Genomic DNA, 20243 nt, shown 5'->3' on the forward strand with positions numbered 1-20243 from the left:
ATTTATAAACCACTGACCTCCAGAAAGTCATACTATCATGAAGCAAGTTTACTTCTAAATGACTTGCAGAGTATATAGTCTTTTAATACTGTACTTGATCTACACTAATAGCAAAAAAAGAGATAAACAGGATTAAAACTGACATGAAAGAATAAATGTACTGAGAGCCTGAACAAATAGACTATTTAGTCTGAAACTAAACAGAAGAGACATCTCAGGCTGAAAATTATATGGCTATATCAGACTCTGGCTTGGACTGTTTTTTATCCCCACACTAATACTACAAACTATTTGGGAAAGAAAGATACCTGCATTTGAAGTAAGGGGAAGGTGTTAAAAAAAAAAAAAAAAGGCTTTTGCAATTAAGGGTAATTAATACTGCACATTCCTGATAGAAAGATAAAGAAATGTATACAAATAAATGTATAATTGAATATTAAGTCCAAAAAATAATTATTCACAGGAAGTAATTTATAGTAAACAATTGCAATCACTGACTAGAACACAGAAAAAGGCATATTTCAACCTTTTGGTTAATATCTTAAGATTACTTAGTATGCAGAGAGACATTTACTATAAAACTAAAGAAGCTTAAGTTTCAGGGCCCTCATTTAAACTGTACCCTACCAAGACCAAGTGATACTACAAAGCCATAATATGAAAATCTCTAGAAGAATATAAACCCAGAAATTATAGGAAAAAATTTAAAATTTTTATGCTATTTTCTGAATTTCATGATGGTTGTGCTATTTTTCAGCTTTTAAAAATATGTTATTTGAGGCACCTGGGTGGCTCAGTCATTAAGCATCTGACTTTGGCTCAGGTCCTGATCTCACGATTCATGAGTCCCACATCAGGTGAGCTCGAGCCCTGCTTTGGGCAAAAACAGGAGCCTCACTTCACATGAGCCCTGCTTCTCTCTCTGCCTCTCTCTTTCTGCCCCTCACAGGACACACTCTCTCTCTCTCTCTGTCCCTCACTCACTTGCCTTGTGCCCTCTCTCTCTCTCAAAAAAAAAAAAAAAAAGTAATTTGTTGGGGCACCTGGGTAGCTCAGTTGTTTGAGCAACCAACTGGATTTCAGCTCAGGTCATGATCCCAGGGTTGTGGAATCAAGCCCCCCATCCAGCTCTGCCTGAACATGGAACCTGCTTAAGATTCTCTCTCTCTCCCTCCCCTCCTCTGCCTCTCTCCCCTACTCTCTCTCTATATATATAGAATAAAATTTTTAACAAACATAATTAGTGGATTTATTTTCTCATTCCAAATATTTATTTTCACCTCTAATTATGTACCCATCATCTTATATTCTTTTTCTTTATCTTTATTTTTTTTTTAAGTAAGCCTGACTTAGTTCAACCTTGTGGAACTTTCTGTACTTCTATTTTTTAAATTTTTTTTAATGTTTATTTATTTTTGAGACAGAGAGAGACAGAGCATGAACAGGGGAGGGTCAGAGAGAGGGAGACACAGAATCTGAAACAGGCTCCAGGCTCTGAGCTGTCAGCACAAAGCCCGACGCGGGGCTCAAACTCACAGACCGTGAGATCATGACCTGAGCCGAAGTCGGCCGCTTAACCGACTGAGCCACCCAGGCGCCCCTATATTCTTTTTCTTTAAAAGGCCGCTGTTGTTAAGCATCTCAAGTACTGATGGAATAATTTAGCCTGCCTCATACTTTTAGTATCACTGTATTAAAGATCTATTTAAAGATCTCTCTTCTCAGGGCACCTGGGTGGCTCAGTCAGTTGAGGTTCCAACTCGATTTTGGCTCAGGTCATGATCTCACAGTTCGTGGGATGGAGCCCCATCTGACAGTGCAAAGCCTGCTTGGAATTCTCTCTCTCCCTCTCTTTCTGCCCCTTCTCCACTCATTCTCTCTAAATAAATCAGTAAATAAATAAATAAATAAATAAATAAATAACTCTCCTCTCATCACAGATTTTGAGTTTTCACCACCAGGTATACCATAACAAGGCATGGGTCAAATTTCAGTGGAATTTTACTTAGAACATTTATTTCTTAAAACCATTTTTACCCAGAGGGGAAAAAAACGGTAAAAAAAACTGATGAAATGGAAAAGAACGTTGCATGGATAGGTGTTACATATATAGAAAAATAGAGATTCATTTGCAATGACATTATCTGTTTAAGCAAGATGGGGTACAGGTAAACAGTAAGAATGTAATCAAAAATAGTTCCCCAAGAACTACTGGTGAAGATAGTTGATAGAAAACAGGAGAACATGAAATCAAAGAGAAGAAAATAGGGCACCTAGGTGGCTCAGTCGATTAAGCATCTGACGCTTGATTTCGGCTCAGGTCATGAACTCACATTTTGTGAGTTCGAGCCCCGCGTCGGGCTCTGCACTGGTAGTGTGGAGCCTGCTTGGGATTCTCTCTCTCCCTCCTCTCTGCCCCTCCACCACATACATGCTTTCTCACTCTCTCTCAAAAATAAATAAATAAACATTAAAAGAGAGAGAGAGAAATGGTTAAAAAACAGCCAAAAGCAATTCTTCAAAATGTTAACATAGAAGTAAGTACCATATAACCAGCAATTTCACCCCTAGGTATATACCCAGGAAAAATGAAGACACATGTTCACACAGCATTATTCGTAATTGTCAAAAAATGAAAGCCACCCAAATGTCTATCAGTTGATGAATGGATAAATAAAAGGTGTGTGGGGGGGGTGGTGGGGAGGTGCAACAGATAGAGATTAAGAGATATAAACTTTCAGTTATAAAATAGTCACGAAAAGTACAGTACAAGGAAGCAATACTGTAATAATGATGTATGATGACAAATGATGATTACACTCGTCATCGTGAGCAATACTGTATAGAACTGTTGAATAAATACATTGCATGCCTGAAATTAATATAACATTACGTTAATTATACTTAAACTGTTTTAAATTGGATAAATCAATAAAAATAAATAATAGAATGTGGTATATTCATATTCATACAATGGAATATTATTCAGCAATAAAGAGGAATGAGCTATTCATACACACTACCATGTGGATAAATCCTGAATATTCTAGGCTAACTGAAAGAAGCCAGTCACAAAAGACCATATATTGTATGACTGTATTTATTTGAAATGTCCAGAATAAGTCAAACAATAGAAACACAAAGCAGTCAGTGGTTGCCTAGCACTGGAGTTGCAGAGTAGGGAATGGGAATTGACTGCTAATGGGTTTGGAGTTTCTTTATGGGCTGACAAAAGTGTTCTAAAATTAGATTGAGATGATGGCTACAAAACCTTGTGAACATACTAGAAAACACTGAATTGTATAGTGTAAATGGGTAAACTGTATGGTATGTTCATTATATCTCAATAAAGCTGTCAAAAAAAAAAAAAAAGCCAAGGTCAGAACATATATAAGTCAAAGTACAAGCTAGATTTTAAGGGAATGTCACTTAAAATAATAATAATAATTAGTTTCTACTTGTTAAGTGTCCACTAAGTGTGAGGCACTATGTTAAGCATATTACATTTTACCATTGACTCTTGAGCAACACGAGTTTGAACTGCACAGATCCACTTATATGTGGATTTTTTTTTGTATAAACACAGTACTATAAGTATTTTCCCTTCCTTATGATTTTCTTGATAACATTTTCTTTTCTCTAGCTTACTTTATTATAAGAATTCATCTGTAATATATATGCCATACAAAATATATGTTAATCGACTATTTATCAGTAAGGCTTTTTTGGTCAACAGTAGGCTAGTTAGCAGTTAGTTTGGGGGAGTCAAAAGTTACATATGGATTTTTTACTGCGCAGGGGTCAGTGTCCCTAACCCCGAAGTTTGTTTAAGAGTCAATTATTTCTAATCTTTTCAGTAGTTCTAAAAGGTAACTTATAATGTTAAATGTTGTATAAATTAAACAGATGAAGGAACTGAGAAACAGGAAGGATAACATGCCCAATTACACACAGCTAATCAGTACCAGAGCCAGGATACCAAACCAGGCCTGTGACTCCAAAGGTCTTTGACCCTAATACTCTTTGGCTATCTTAGAAATAAGCCCATGAACCTTGTATCAATAACCTAGTTCCATATCCTCTTGCACAATTAATAGTCTGTGATACAAAGGACACCTCCTTTAACATTTAAACTCAAGCCTGCTCGGGGCACCAGGTGTTCCATTCTGATCGCACCAGCTATGTTCATCACCACTGTTCTCAGCCAAACTTTGGACCTAATTAAGTACTAGAATCTCCTCAACCAAAACTCTGAGATCAAAATTACAATAAACTAAAGGGTAGCTCCTCAGGTATCACATGGTGTTAAGAATCAAAGAATGGGAAGGGAATATTTATTCAGAGCTATTTTGTGCCAAATTACTAAACTATGATCAGAGATATTATGATCTGGGGTAAATGGTTAAAATGAAACTCCCCTCCCACCTCTACCCCAAATCCCCTCTACTGTTTGTGTTTCTCTTCAGTGAATAGTAATTTGATATTCTATGAGTAACCGTGGTCTCCCCTAAGAGTTGTAGAGACCTAGTATTGATCACCAGCAAGGAATGGGTCTTCTCTCATATATAACCATATGCTGGCAAGATAAAGAATCCCTATGTCCTCTGAGCCTCCTCCTATGGGTTGAGAGCAATCTGGATATGCTGCTGGAAGCACTCCCGGTAGAAGAGTTAGAGACGGCTTCTGCCACTGAAAGGCAGGTATATGTGTTAGGGTCAAGAAGGGAGGTATTCCGATAGAAGAGCACAAATTGAAAAGGAGTTTTATCTTGTGAACCAGATTATATCAAAGTGTACCTCTGTGTTTATTTCCTTTTGGTATCTCCTCGCCTCTAGTAAAGTACTAAATGTTCCAGCCTGGTCTCAGCTGTGTACTACAGGAGTATTAAGAGAAGACTTCACCTTTGGGACAGAAAATTAAAGAGAAAGGAAGAGTCCCTGAGGTCAGCAAGGCATTTCTCAAGAGAAATCTTGAATCTTTGGGTACAAAAATCCCTACTGTGAGCTCCAATTATTCCACCACATGTGCAGAATGTCCTTCTAAAGCCAACTCTGGAGGTTCTGGGCTTTTATTTATTATAAAAGAAAGGTTTTTTCCTATCAGAAACAATCTTACTGTAAACCCAGGTCTATCTGATTCCAAAACCCCTCTCTTTATTGACTGCTACATCACACTGCCTCTGAAACGCTATTAATAGAAAACTGTTCAGCAAGAGTATGAGAGAGAATCATTTAAGAAAGGAAGAGGAAGGAAGAAAGGGAGGGTATAAGAAGGAAGAAGAAAACGGGAAAGAGGAAGGGATTTCACCAAAGCAATAAAAACTCATTATGAATTGAATGTCAAAGATGGATTTATAATTAATATATGCACCGAGTTAGCATATATGGAGAGTATTACCTGATATATAGCTAGCGTTTGATATGTGTTAATTCCCTTCCTTAGGAACAAAGACAAGAGCCAACTAGAAAAGTAGTGTCTTAAGTTTTGACTTTTGAATAAGTTCAAGTATAATGATATTAGAACAGATATCAATAACAATAACAATAACAAAGAAGTCTGTACTTTCTCACTGAAAAATTATTCCAGGTAAAAAGAACCCAGAATTGAATTGGAGTGACTATAAAGTTATACATCAGTTTGCTGTTCAAACGAAAAGAGGAACACACTCTCACTTCTCCAATATGTTTAAATGCAAAAATATATGCAAATTCATGAGTTGGTTAAACTTCACAATCATTTGCTTTTTTATTTACTTTAACCCATTAATGTATATCTTATTGTATCTGCTAAAAGTCGCAAAGATTCAAGGCAGTTCAGATTTCAGGTGGCTTGTGTGCAAGCTCCCCTGCAAAAATACCCTCTCAACGAAAATCAGCCAAACCCCTTCCTGTTTTTCAACCTCGTATGTTTACTTTCACATCTGCTGCAAAAGATAAAAGCAACAATGGGGACATCAACCACATGATCACGTCCTACCAACCCGGAAATGAAGCTATGAAGCCAGAGTTGCTGTGAAATGGGTCTTTAGAAAACTCACACTTAGGCTTAAAAATTTTATAGAAGTCTGAATCAAATGCAAAGATCACCACTAGACACACATAAAATCCTGTAGAGCTAAATTACATTTATTTTTATATAATAATCATAGATGCATGTAGATACCCAATTTAGGTAGAAAAAAGATACGGATCAAGAAGCAAAAATTATTCTCCTTAACTATAGATTATTTCCCATCTCTATGAGGCCATATTTTATCGAGGGGAAAAGGAACTAACACTGAGTATCTGTAAGCACACAATAATGTTTGTTTTTCTTTGTTATTACTATGTAATGTGGGTATCATCCTCACTTTACAGAAGAGGAATCTAAGGCATGGAAAAGTACTTTCACAAGAGCATAATCATTAAATCATTACCTTTGACAGAAGGCCTGTATCCAGATCTCTTTCCCTGCTTGCTCATGCATATACTGAGTAAGCAAAGGTGCAGCAGTAAAGAATGTGGCTTTGAAGACCATTTTCACTTGCTAATCGTCTAACTTTGTACAAGCTACTTAACTTTTTAACCTGCTCCTTGAAATGTAAAATGGGATTATAATCATACCTGCTGCATAGGGGATGTGGTGAGGTTTAAATGAAAAAATAATGGCTAGCATTTATCTGGTGCCAATGTTCTAACTACATATACTAACTCATTTAATCACAATAATCTGTAAAAGGTACAGATATTTTTATCATCCCCATGTTATATAATGAGTATTGAGGTGGGGCGCCTGGGTGGCTCAGTCGGTTGAGTGTCCGACTTCACTCAGGTCATGATCTCATGGCTCATGAGTTCAAGCCCTGCGTCGGGCTCTGTGCTGATAGCTCAGAGCCTGGAGCCTGCTTCCAATTCTGTCTCCCTCTCTGCCCCTAACCCACTGGCATTCTGTCTGGGTCTCTCTCAAAAATAAATAAACATTAAAAAAAAAATTTAATGAGTATTGAGGTACCAAAATTAAGTAACTTGCCCACGGTCACCAAGCAAAGAGTGACACAACTAGAATTTAAAACCAGGCATCCAAGTGCTGGAGCTCACTCTTCAACACCTATGTCATATCTATAAAGCACACAACACAGAGCTCACTCAGTTCATATAGGTCATCAACAAACACTAGCATTATTTTATCTCACATATAATACCACTTAGTAAATAGTTGCTTGAAATGTATGAAATCAAGTAGAAGAGCGAGAATTTTAATCCAGGTTTTACTCTGTGCTTTTCCCATAACTACATGTCTTTCCATGACACAGTGCCTCTATTCTTAAGTTTTTTGTACATGTCCAGTCATTTCTACTAACACTAGATCATTAAACTTCCTTAAGACAAGAGTCACGTCTTCTACATTTTTGTGATCACATTACACCCACAGGGTCCTGCTCATTGTGCATAATCAATTAATATGCATTAAATGATCATGCCATTTCTCTACCCAAAATCCTCCCGCGAATTCCCATCTCAGAAAAAAACGCAAAGCCTATAGCATAGCCAACAAGGTACTACATGCACATCCCTTCTCCTACCTACAAGCTTTCTGAACTAAATTCCTACTATTTTCTCCTAGATCATTTTGATCCTGCCCCACTGGCTTACTTAACATTTCTCAAACACACCAAACATGCATAACCTTTGTACCTATTGTTCTTCTGCCTGGAATGCTCTTCTCTAGATATCATTCTACTGCTCAAAGTCACCTTACCAGACAGGTCACCTCTGACCACTCTCTCTACTATCTAAAATAGGCACCCCAGGGATGCCTAGGTGGGTTAAGGGACTACTCTGTCTACTATCTAAAATAGCCACCCCAGGGATGCCTAGTCAGTTAAGCATCTGACTCTTGATCTCAGGGTCGTGAGTTCTAACCCCACGTTGAACTTGTGACCCCACACCCAGCGTGGAGCCTACTCAAAAATATAAAATAAAATAAAATATCCACCCCATCTCCCTCACTCTTTATCCCCTTATCCTGCTTTCCCTGATCCTCACGAAAATCTTATACTTTACCCCTGATTTGTATACTTATTATTTGTTCTCTCCCACTAAAAGGTAAGCTCCAAAAGAAAAGATATTTCTACTTTATTCACTGCATGTCCCAATGCAATTAGGACAGTGCCTGGTAAATAGCAGATGACCAATAAAAATGTATTAAATTAATAAATGGTAGATGTATTAGTATCTATTGTACAACAAATTACCCCCAAAACCGGGCACCTGGCAGGCTCCATCAGTGGAACATGTGGCTCTTGATCTTGGGATTATGAGTTCAAGCTCCACATTGGTTGTAAAGATTACTTAAAAATAAAATCTTTAAAAAAAATTACCCCCAAAACTTGGTGGCTTAAAACAACAAACTTTTGTTTATTTTTAAATGTGTATTTTTAAGAAAGAGCGAGCACACACACAAAAGTGGGGGAGGGGCAGAGAGAGAGGGGAACAGAGGATCTGAAGGGTGCTCTGTGCTGACAGCAGAAGAAACTGACTCAGGGCTCGAACTCATGAACCATGAGATCATGGCCTGAGCTGAAGTTGGACACTTAACAGAGAGAGAGAGAGCCATCCAGGTGCCCCAAAACAACAAACATTTATTATTTTAGTTTATATGGATCAAGAATCCAAGCACAGCTTAGCTAGGTGCCTTTGGCTCAGGGTCTCTCACGACACTGCAGTCAAGTGTCAACCATGTTTGCATTCCTCTCAAGGCTCAACTCCTGCCTGAAGAATCTGCTTCCAAGCTCACTCACATGGCTGTTATCAGGCCTCAGAAGATCTGCCTCCAGGGGCGCCTGGGTGGCTCAATCAGTTAACCATCCTGTTAAGCATCCGACTCTTGATTTCAGCTCAGGAGCCTGCTTGGATTCTCTCTCCTTTTTTCTGCCCCTCCCTGGCTCTCTCACTCTCAGTCTCTCAAAATAAATAAATAAACATTTTTTTTAAAGTTCCCTTTAAAAAAAAAAAAGGAAGATCTGCTTCCAAGCTCACTTACATCGTTGCTGACAGACTTGGTTTCTCACCATGTGGGCTTCTCTACAGGCTGCCTGTACATCTTAGGATATGGCAGCTGGTGATCCAAATGACAGGAAGAGAGCCAGAAAGTGCCCAAGATGAGAGGTCCCAAGACAAAAGCCAAAGCCTTTCTCAACCTAATTTTGGAGGTGACATCCCACCACTTGTGCTATATTCTATTCATTAGAAGTTAAGTCACCAGGTCCAGGCCACATTCAAGAGGAAGAGATTACACAAGGGCATGAATACCAGGAGGCAGAAATCACTGGACGCCATCTTAAAGCCTGCCTACCACCGTAGGCATAAGAAAATTCTAAAAACCAAACAAAACAGAAACACCTTGCCCTTTGGCCACCTGATATATTCTATAGTATATTTATTTATAGATGATGTTATGATTATTGCAATCATTCACCTCAATGCTAGTCTTTTCAGTTACATAAAACATCAAAGGGAGTACTTAATTACTGAATATTTCTTGTTAAGCAGTGTTCATTATGGTCATATTAGAGACAATACAACTAGCAAGAATAAGTCAACAAAAATAGCATCTGGAAAAAAGGAATCATTGGATGAATCTTGCTAAGAAGATGATATTGGATTTGATATTGGTTGATATTATAGAAAGATTGTTAATTTTCTTAGGTATAATAATAGCATTATAATTATGTAGGATAGGGGCGCCTGGGTGGCGCAGTTGGTTAAGCGTCCGACTTCAGCCAGGTCACGATCTCGCGGTCCGTGAGTTCGAGCCCCGCGTCAGGCTCTGGGCTGATGGCTCAGAGCCTGGAGCCTGTTTCTGATTCTGTGTCTCCCTCTCTCTCTGCCCCTCCCCCGTTCATGCTCTGTCTCTCTCTGTCCCAAAAATAAATAAACGTTGAAAAAAAAATAATAATTATGTAGGATAATATCTTTATTCCTAGGCTATGCATACCAAAGTGTTTAGGAGTAAAGGGTCATGATATCTGTAACTTTCCAAGAAAATATGACACACACACACACACACACACACACACACAGAAAGGCAATCAGAAGCAGTCAGAATTACAACCCAAGTCTTAAATCTTAATTACCCTGGGAATTCACATTTTCACTACACCTCTATACGTCTAGTGTGTCCCCTATGTTATGTCTCTAGCTACTGTACTATGCAATATCTGTGTTTGAGGTGATGAGGATGAAATGACAGGATACTGACACTCTGTCCCTCAGAAGCTGGCAATCTCATTGGGGAATAGCAGTTTTATATACAATATAAAACAAAACACAACAAATCTGATACATAACAAATAAACGCTGCACAAGTTTAGAAAAGGATACCAATAAGCCTTCAGAGAAGAAAATATCTTTGAAACCTCTTTCTTCTAACAGGTTTCTTATTCTTGGCATCCCTTCCGTTAAGTACTTCTCCTTTATTTTATCTACTTGGCAACAACCAACTGATTATTTCCTACATTTTAACAAAATTATGGAGACCATCTAAAAATAAAATACACGTTTGCTTGTTTAGAACACAGGATATGATTTTTAAAATAAAATGCTATTTACATTTTCACTGGAAAAAAACACTAACTACACTATGTGGATTTTCTTGCCTTCAAAAGCAACTATGTTATTTCAAGAGTTGAGGATGCCAGAAAGCTTGAAGATTTAAAAATAACCTCACAAAGAGCTCATTTCCAACAGCAGATGGAAAGAAATTACTCTAAAGACACACATGTGGGAGGGCATATATACAACATCATATGACACCATGCAAAAGGTTTATATAATTACATAATACCATCAAGATTATCAGGACTCACAGGTAGTAAGTTAGCAACACTGTCAATTCTCTGAATCATTAAAAAAATTGATAAAAGGGCAAGAAATGGCAAGTGGCGGGGGGGGGGGGGGGGAAGTGCCTTCACTTTTAAGATCCCTTCCATGAGTCCCTATTGCATACTGAAATAGTTGGCAGGTAAAATTTGAGGGCTTAAATTGTTGGAGCTCTTGACAGTTCTGCCTGTGTCTATATGGTCAAAATTAGAGGGAAACATGAAATTCAACAACCTGTGCCAAGTGTATTATTAAAGTAAAAAACTTCTCACTTGAATATACATAGAAGTTCAAATTGGTAAATTAAAATACTTGATAAGGGCACCTGGGTGGCTCAGCCAGTTAAGCATCCAACTCTTGATATTGGCTCAGGTCAGGATCTCTCAGTCGTCAGATCAAGTCCAGCCCCTGTCAAGTTCTAACGCTGAGTTTGGAGCCTGCTTAGGATTCTCTCTCTCTCAAAATAAATAAACAAACATTAAAAAAAATACTTGACATACAAATTAAAATGGCAATTCTTGGGGCGCCTGGGTAGCTCAGATGGTTAAGTGTCCCATTTTGGCTCAGGTCATGATCTGGCCATCGGAATTCGAGCTCCATGTGGGGCTCTACGCTGACAGCTCAGAGCCTGGAGCCTGCTTCAGATTTTGCGCCTCCCTCTCTCTCTGCCCCTCCGCTACTCACACTCTGTCTCTCTCTCTCTCCCTCAAAAGTAAATCAACATTAAAAAAAATTTTAATGGCAATTCTTTATAAGATAATATACTCAAAGATTACTGTTAAGCTCTCATTGCGTTAAAATGATTCTAATAGGGGCGCCTGGGTGGCTCAGTCAGTTAAGCGACCGGCTTTGTCTCAGGTCATGATCTCGAGGTTGGTGAGTTCAAGCCCCGCATCTGGCTCTGTGCTGACAGCTCAGAGCCTGGAGCTTGCTTCAGATTCTGTGTCTCCTCCTCTCTCTGCCCCTCTCCTGCTCATGCTCTGTCTCTCTCTCTCAAGAATAATAAATAAACTTTAAATTTTTTAGAAAAATAAAAAATAAAAAAATAAAATGATTCTAATAGAGTTATTTAATTTATATCAGCATTAAGTAATAGCTGAATAGCAATCACAACTCAACCTTGACACAGTACTATATATATTCATAAATTACCCAAAGTATGCATTTCTATTTCACTTGTGGCTCACAGGCTTAAATTTAACCAATTCAAAATAACCCTATGCTTTCTTTTTTTTGTTTATTTATTTATTTTAAGAGAGATGGAGAGAGCACTAGCGGGAGAGGGGCACAGAGAAAGAGAATCCCAAGCAGACTCTGCACCAGCAGCCCTGAGTCTGACGTGGGGCTCGAACCCACAAAACTGTGAGATCATGACCCTAGCGGAAACCAAGAGTCCAACATTCAACCAAATGAGCCACCCAGGCACCCCAAAATAACTCTATGCTTTAATGCTGTTAAATCACTGAGAATTATTCAAAACTTTTATAATTTTTTATGACAATGCAGATATTATCAAAATAGAATATAAAAGTTTTCTGTATGAATATTAATGTAGAAAGTATCTCAACCTCTATGTTGTATCCAGTCCACAATTCAGACATATAGAGAGCCCACCAAAAGTCGGTTTAGATAAGGACACTTTTTATTTTAATTTTTTTTTAATGTGTATTTATTTTTTAGAGATAGACAGATTGTGAGCAGGAGAGGGGCAGAGAGGGAGACACAGAATCCAAAGCAGGCTCCAGTGTCTGAGAGCTGTCAGCACAGAGCCCGACACGGGGCTCAAACTCACCAACTATGAGATCATGACCTGAGCCAAAGTTGGACGCCCAACTGACTGAGCCACCCAGGCACCCCTGGATAAGGACACTTTTTGTAGACGATGGAAGGTGCAAGAAACAGGCAGTCTGCATTTATAAATCAAAATTAACTTCAACTTCAAGAGTATACATTATACGCTATTTTATCTTAGTATTTCCAACTACTTCCAAAAAGAAACAGGTGTTCCTGTCCCTATTAATAGATAGTATTATTAGATAATAGAATTTTACAGAAACATTGAATATAGAATAGAATTAGCTAATATTAATAGAGCTGCTGCTTCTACTGCTTCTTCCAATCTTATTTACCAACATAAATAGTCATTGTTCCTATCTATTCCATCAGATAATCTTGCCTTTTCCTACCCACTCTGCCAAGATTACTTTAACCCTACCCAAGGCTCCACTCCACATAGCTCAGAAACAATTTTAATTTCTACAGAGATTTCCCCGAGAGTTGAGAATGATAGAAGAGGGCCTAGATTAATTTGGTGGCAGTGACCCAAAGAACCCTCAGCCATGAAAGGGAGAGGGTCATAAACAATCACAGTTTAATCCATATGGATTTATTCTGGAGATAATTAAGAGATAACTGCAATATGAGAACTGGTCTTAATAAGTGCAATAACAAAATAATAAATAATAAAATAAACATGATGCCAGAATGGCTCCGGAATTTTCATATATAGGGGACTTTTAGGGATAGCATATTTACTTAGGGCAACTTTGAAGGATGCTGATAAAGATTAGGGGGTAGGGTATATTAAAGTGTCTCTAAGTCATTCATTGAATTGTACTGGCCACACACTATATTGGGATTTTGCTTTTCTTTAAAGTCCAAGGAGCTACCCAGTTTATTTTCAAATACTTCAAGGTGAATACAATCCCATTTAACAAAAATAATTAACAAAAATAAGTACAAACAGACTTTCATCATAGTCAGATTCTCTCATTAAACTTTCCTAAAACCAACATGTGAAGTAGCGTCAGTGAGGCAGCTAATTCTAAATAAGATCAGCACTCAAAATAAAATATCAAAGTTCTCCTTTCTAACACCTCCAGTTTCTAAATACTGTTCATTGCTATAGCTTCTTTAATCTTTCTCACTGTGTATTCATTTTTTGGCCGCAGAGTAAATCAAAATACTAATTTAACCCAGTGTGTACAACAGATTATTTGTTATACTGCATTTTACTGAACATACCATAAATCCACTCATAAAAAGGACATAGTGACATACTTTCAACAAACTTAAATAAAAAGCAAAAATTAACAAATATATTTGGAATCTGGCTTTTCGCCAACTAAATGCTATTTTAAATATTACGAATCAATTACCTTCTAATAATTCTAGATTCTCTACATAAATAAGACCCAAACCTGATAAATTCAGAGGCCTCTTTTAAATGTTTTTAAGTTTCATCATTGGGAGTGTTTGAGAAAAAACCAAAGATGTCATTAGAAAAAAGCTCTTAAAATTATTGCTTAGCTCACAAAATAAGGTGATTCCATTCTCAAGCAATAGAGAAAAAAATAAGTTCTTTAGAAGTAGAGATGAATCTGAATCTGAATTTGCCATGTGACCAATCACAAATTTGATAAGGCTCTTGGAAAAATACACTGGCAGCACTTGGGCTGGACAGCTTCTTAGATAACAGGGAAACAGACTGTGGCCTAACCGTATGCTCCTCTTGATTTCAGAACAAAATTCGGCGGCCATGGCCACTGATACACCAAAGTTATAAAATCAGATCACCAATATTAAATTGGATTTGGACATTCAGAAAACAATATATGCAAGCCCTATCACTCACATCACAAATTATAGACCTATGTCTTATTTAGATACATTTTTTAATGTTTATTCATTTATTTTTGAGCAGAGAGACAAAGTACGTGCCACCAGCAGGGGAGGGCCAGAGAGAGAGAGGGAGACACAGAATCTGAAGTAGGCTTCAGGCTCTGAACTGTCAACACAGAGCCCAACGCGGGGCTCAAACCCATGAACCATGAGATCGTGACCTGAGCCTAACCAACTGAGCCACCCAGGTGCCCCTAGACCATAGATTTTAAATTACAATCTATGGGTACACATATCAAAGTACCTGCAGAGAATTCAAGAATCCTGTGACTTTTAGGCAACACTTCTGATGGACTTAACTGTGAAGCTTTCTTAGCAAAAGTAGGCAGTAAACACTATAAGCACACCATGTCCCATATTATTATGAATTTGTTTAAAATTAAGACCATAAAAACTGAAGAATGGGATAGAAGGCTAGCTCTGTAATTTCCAAAAATGTTAAACTCAAGCTGCACAAGAGAAAACATCACACTGGTGAACTTTAAGTGTAGGGCACAAACCCGACAAAAGAGAATAACAGGAAAAAATATATAGGTCATACCTCAACAAATACCACAACCATTTTTTTCAGAGGAGACAGGAATCATTTAAAATCATTTGTTAATTTAGATATTAGCTTAGAAGTGTTTCATAAGGAAAAAAAGGGATAAGATAAAAGCACTTTTAAATATGCAAAGAGGAAAATTTGTGTATTATTTTGCTAACATCATATAAATTGTTATATTATGTTATTTCATATTTTATTTTGAGGATAAGCCTACTTTAAAAAATAGGTTTGTTCAACATATCTTCTACTTGAACACCACAATTATGATTTAAGTGCTTAACAAACATTAAGGAAATGCTGACCCTTAGACCACCAAGAAAGAGAAGAGAGAGATGCATAAAGCAAGCAGAGACCTACCTAAAAGATGGGTCTATTAGCTTAGATTAGCTTAGTCTATTTATAGTAGCTTAGTCTATTTGCTGACAGCCAGAATTTCCAAGCATTAAACTTAAACTTACCAACTGGCAGGGTTCTTAGCTGTGAGTAGAATGGAAGCCTAAGTAGTTTTCCCAATCCATCTTCGGCCATCATCTATTTACTAGTAAGGGCTGCACATATCAATGGGACACTTAGGACCTAAATCCTTTTAACAAACACCAGTTAAAGCAAACTCCATCACGTTCCTTCCATATATGGAACTTTTCCCCCATACTTCAAATTACTAAGATATGGAGCATTTTTAAGGTAAAAGACTTTGAAAACAGTCAGGAAGAATATATATGACAAGCATAGATGGAACCGCATGGCCAAAGGGAAAGCACGAGTTATTACTGAACAGTTCTTCTTGGTTGAAAAATACAAGTAATAAGGAGAATAAAGGTGGAAAGGTAGATTGGGGACTTATCTATGAGATATTTGGTATAAAACACTGGTATAAATGTTGGGAGAATTTTGGCAAGGCCTAAAAATTAAAAACATTATTTCTAAGCCTGAATTCAATTATAGAAGGGAAGAAAGTGTAGAAGAGAGAGAAATCAGAAGGTTAGCACGCTGAGCTTGGGTCTGTCGGTGAGTTCACTTTTAACAGTGGCAAAGATATACCCTACTTTGGCTTTCCCAGAGATATGAATAACTCCTGTTCTTTACTTTAATTATAACTTTCTTGTAGAAAGCACTCTGAATTTGTACCTTGATGCCAAGCAATCTGATGTTCAGTTGTATCCACTTTTTTATCTGTCATTTATTGAGTGCTGACTGCCAGCACCGCTATGTACTCTACGTGGATTATAACACCCCAAGAAACTATTTTACAAAGCCAAAAATTGTACAGCTGGCAAAGAACTTACGATGTTTCCAATTTACAGAAAAGGGAAATGAAGAGTACATCAAGTTTCCATGAAAAGTAAGGGGACTATAATAATCTGCTTGATTAAAAGCATAAGCAAACTAAATTTTTTGCCAGGATTGAGAATACAGAAAACAGTAGTGAGTAACAGCATATATAGTATATCCTCAAGAGGAGCATAAATCTCTCTATAATAAAATCCAAGACACAAGACATAACCATTTCTTGCAATTTTCCCTAAAAACAGCAAGAACAAAATAGCAGCTGTGAAATCACCCAGACTACTAAAAAAAGGCTCAGCATCTCTTAAAACACACACAGACACGCACACACACACACACACAAACCCCTATCTCCTAATCAGCAGTACATGCCAAAAACGACAAGTCCCCACAGACTAGACATTTCTGGTAGGGCACAGTTAGGGGAACAACAGGATGACAGTGGCTATCATGTGGCCAGAAACGAATCCGTCAGCAATTTGCTGCACGTGAGATCACTTTCTCTCCAGAGAACGCCGGTTCCTGGGGACGAGGAACCCGGTCGGGCAGGCCCCCCACCCGGAACAATCGCCGGGTGGTGCAGCTCGGAGGGCGAGCCTACATCCAGCCTCCCCACAGGTAGAAGCAGCCCAGCAAGCAGGAGGAAATATTTCCAAGTCGACAGATGCAGGAACTGAAAAAGGAGGTCACGATGCTGAGAGAATAGATTTAACCCTTTGGTTCCCTGGGAACGGCGAAGACTACGGGGAGCGAGCGCGGCAGAGCCCCCCGGGGTCGGGGGATTCTTTGAACGAGGCGGGTGTCTCCGGCGGGAAGGTCTCCCAGTCCTCGCAGGGCTCCCTCCAGCCCTCAGATCGTGCCAGACTTCTCCAGACAGCCCAGCCACCCCGTCACGAAGAAACTGCTCTGCGGCTGCACCCAACACCTTCACCACCCGGAACCCGCAATCCTCCTCCATTTGGTTTCCTTCCAAGGCTCCTGCCCGCGGACAGTGATTGGCAGACCTCGTCAAAAACGGACCCCAAGCCCAACTTTGCAACGCTCCCTCCGCGCAGCCCCCGCCTCCTTCTCCTCAGGCCGGCCGCGTCTGGGCTCCAGCCCCTCAGCCTCTGGCGCGCGGAGGCCCCGGAGCCCGCGCCCCCGGCCCGGGGCCTGCGGGGGGCTGCAGACAAAGAGGCTGCGGCGCCGCCGCGGCCGCCCGGACCGTCCCCTCGGGGACGGTTCCGCGCCCCCCAACCCCGCTCTCGCGCCGCCGCCGCCTCGCCTCACCGGTGGCCCGGGGGCCCGGGCTCCCGAGCCCGCCGCTGCAGCCGCCCGACGAACAATAGCAGGAGAAGGCGCCGGCGCCGAGACTCGGGCCCTCTGCGGCTCGCGGGCCCGCCGGCTGCTGGCGGACTGACTGACTGACTAACCCACCGGCGGAGGGAGGGAGCGAGCGAGCGAGTGAACGAGCAGGCGGCCCCGGCGCGCGCCCTCCCGCCTTCCCTCCGTGAGGCGAGGCCGCCCGGCCCGCAGCCAGCCAGCCCGCGCGCGCCCCTCCCCCTCTGTTCGCCACAACATTGTAGTAAATTTCTATTGGTCGGCAACTGAGGGAGGGAGGGGGCCGGGCCCGCGGCCCGTCAGCCCATTGGCTGAGGCCAAGTTCTTGGCTCCTCTAGTTTCCCCCCTCCTCAAGGCCGGTAAGGGCAGGGGAGGGGAAGAAAAAGAGGGGGGGAAAAGGCAAGGAGCTGGCCGCGTGTGCGCAAGCGCAAATCGAACTCGCTCTGGAGTCCCGGTGTTCCTGGCTCCTGCAGCACCCACGTGGGGAATGAGGTAGGTAGCGACCGGGACCGAGGTGAGGCCCTTTCCGCCCGGAGGAGGCCCAGGTAAGAGTCCGAGATTTGAAAGCCTCAAGGAAAAGCCGAGGCTGCTGTCAGGCTGCAGCAGCTGACTGCCTACTAACGCACCTCATGACCTTGGGTAAGTCACTCAGCTTTTCTGGGGCTCAGTTTACCCATCTACTAATTCAATGATCTCTAGGCGCCATTCCAAACCTGACATTCATGGAAGCTTCACCTCTCCTGACAGCTGCGTAAGGCCTGAAACGGACGCCGAATGTTGTGGCCATGCCAAGATTTCACCTGTCTTTTGCATTTAAGGGTCTCCTAATTCCACCCTGGCACCCTCAAAATCATAAAAACCTAGCTTCCGAGATCTGGGCTCCAGCTGAACTTAGGGTTGCTCTGACAATTGCCTGATGTGCCTTTATTTCTCTTCGGAAGTTTCAGAGGCCGCTTGACCCTTCACACTCCCTGCCAGGCTGGTCTCTGAACAGGCTGGGACCCCACAGAGTAGAATGAAGGCTCATGTTTTAAGCACAGTCCCTAGATGGTAAGATAGGTTCTGGTATTCCCATTTTAGAGATGAAGAAACTGAAGCAGAGAGGCTTAGACCTGCCAGGATAAGAAGCTGGGCAATCTGACATCAGAACCTTCCTATGCCAGCTTCACTGTCTCCTGGTATCTGATCACAGGCCCCTCCCATCCCAGCTCAGCCTCTAGAAACAGACACCTGCTAGGTTCAATTCTCAGCCTCCAGCCCTCCTTCATTGTTTGGACTTCTATGTGTCAGTTTCTAACCCCATAAAAGGGGATAATCATAGTTCCTACCTCATAAGAGTTATTATAAGAATTAAATCAGTTAAAATATGTAAAGGGCTTAGAATAATGCCCAGCTCATTGTAAGATCTACATAAGCGTTAATTATTACTGCTATTTGGAGACCAAAATATGGACTGAGAGGTGTAGAGCGGGCTGACATAATACTATGTTTGTTAAGCTCTCAATTGTTGTCAACACTGAGCTGAGCACATTACATGAATTATCTGTCTTAAACATCCTAAGTGAACCACTTGAGGACTACCTGACTACCCTATCTAAACCAGCCTCCACCCACACACCCTTGCCCTGATTCTTAACAAGAGTTTCTTTTTAAGTAATCTCTACACCCAACATGGGGTTCAAATTCACAACCCCAAGATCAAGAGTCACATACTCCACCAACGGAGCCAGCCAGGCGCCCCCCGCTTTTTTTTTAAGATTTTATTTTTCACCTTGCCCTGCTTTAATTTGCTTCATAGCCTTTACTTCTTCCTGACTTTCTATATATTTAATTATTTATTGTTCCTCTCAATAAATGGTTGCAGTTTAGATCCACTAAACGGCAAGCTCCAAGAGGACAGGGATTTTGTCCCTCCTATTCATCTCCCAGAACAGTGCATACTCAATAAATATTTGATGAACAAGTGAACAGATTATCCCCATTTTATATATAAGGAAGCTGAAGCTTAGTAAGGTCAAGTGAGTTGGCCAAGTTCATTCTGTGGACAAGAGGTGAAGCACCTATTTTTGAATATTCTGGTCCCCTGCCTCAGGTTCTCAGGTTAAGCCATACTTTTGATTCAAGGAGCTCTAGCCCTACCATGTCTGTGTCTCAGAGGCTTCCTTCATATGGACCTGGAAATCTGGTACCTGAAGATCAATCACCAGATGGCTCGCCATGACCACTATGTTATCCAACAAATTCAGATTCATCAAAACCAATATTCTCTATGCCATGAAGTGCTAGCCAATGATACATCATATTTAAGGAAGCTTGTTTGGGTGAATGGAGTGTGTAGTATTTAGTAATCGTCACCCTGAAAAAAAAAAAGTAGGAGTTTCAGGCTAGGAAAAAACAGCTACACTAAGGCAGGTGTAAACCACTCTTATATTCAGAGTGCTGTGCAAAACCCCAAAAAAAACTGTTGGCACAGGCTTTAGAATATAAAAGACCAGGAGTGCCTGAGTGGCTCAGTGGGTTAATTTCAGCTCAGGTCACGATCTCACAGT

General features: G+C 40.3%; 1 protein-coding gene across 8 annotated transcripts in view; it reads right to left on the reverse strand.

Annotated features, from left to right (window-relative positions):
* EPB41 (erythrocyte membrane protein band 4.1) overlaps nt 1-20243 on the reverse strand; it is a 199173-nt gene that overhangs the window by 161680 nt on the left and 17250 nt on the right. Inside the window, exon 1 of one of the 8 annotated variants that reach the window (XM_047085144.1) lies at nt 17644-17761. The exons of the other annotated variants lie outside the window; for them this stretch is intronic. The gene's annotated coding sequence lies outside the window, so the exon portion shown is untranslated. Of the gene's footprint in view, nt 1-17643; nt 17762-20243 lie in introns of those variants that run through there. 8 annotated transcript variants of the gene reach the window in all.

Source organism: Lynx rufus, unplaced genomic scaffold, assembly GCF_022079265.1.
Source record: "Lynx rufus isolate CCGP_SWC_20201006 ecotype Redwood Valley unplaced genomic scaffold, mLynRuf1.p SCAF_2, whole genome shotgun sequence".
NCBI lineage: Eukaryota > Metazoa > Chordata > Mammalia > Carnivora > Felidae > Lynx > Lynx rufus.